Source organism: Myotis davidii, unplaced genomic scaffold, assembly GCF_000327345.1.
Source record: "Myotis davidii unplaced genomic scaffold, ASM32734v1 scaffold2675, whole genome shotgun sequence".
In the NCBI taxonomy this organism is placed as follows: Eukaryota; Metazoa; Chordata; class Mammalia; order Chiroptera; family Vespertilionidae; genus Myotis; species Myotis davidii.
In genome coordinates this window covers 18928-19235 of record NW_006286505.1, presented here as the reverse complement: position 1 = coordinate 19235, position 308 = coordinate 18928, and positions in this window count along the sequence as shown.

Below are 308 nucleotides of genomic sequence, written 5' to 3'. Positions count from 1 at the left end.
ATATTAAAACCAACCGAAGTATACACGGAGGTTTTTCAGAGAGCTTGGAAAATTGGGACTTTGTCAGATACTAGGTCACAGCCTCCACTCCCGCCCTCAAATCTGAATCTCATGTTCTTTCTGTTTGCGGCTAGGGGGTTCATTTCCATTTCCTCCCAGCGGCTTTCTATGCTCGAGGTAGGCGGGGTGCCGCCATCCGTGTGTGGTTTTGGGGTAGTAACCTCTTCTGGGGCGGCGGCCGCCTCCACCCACGGCGGTGGCCTTGACGTCACGTCACGGGCGATGCCGGAGTCCCGCCCGCCCTATAA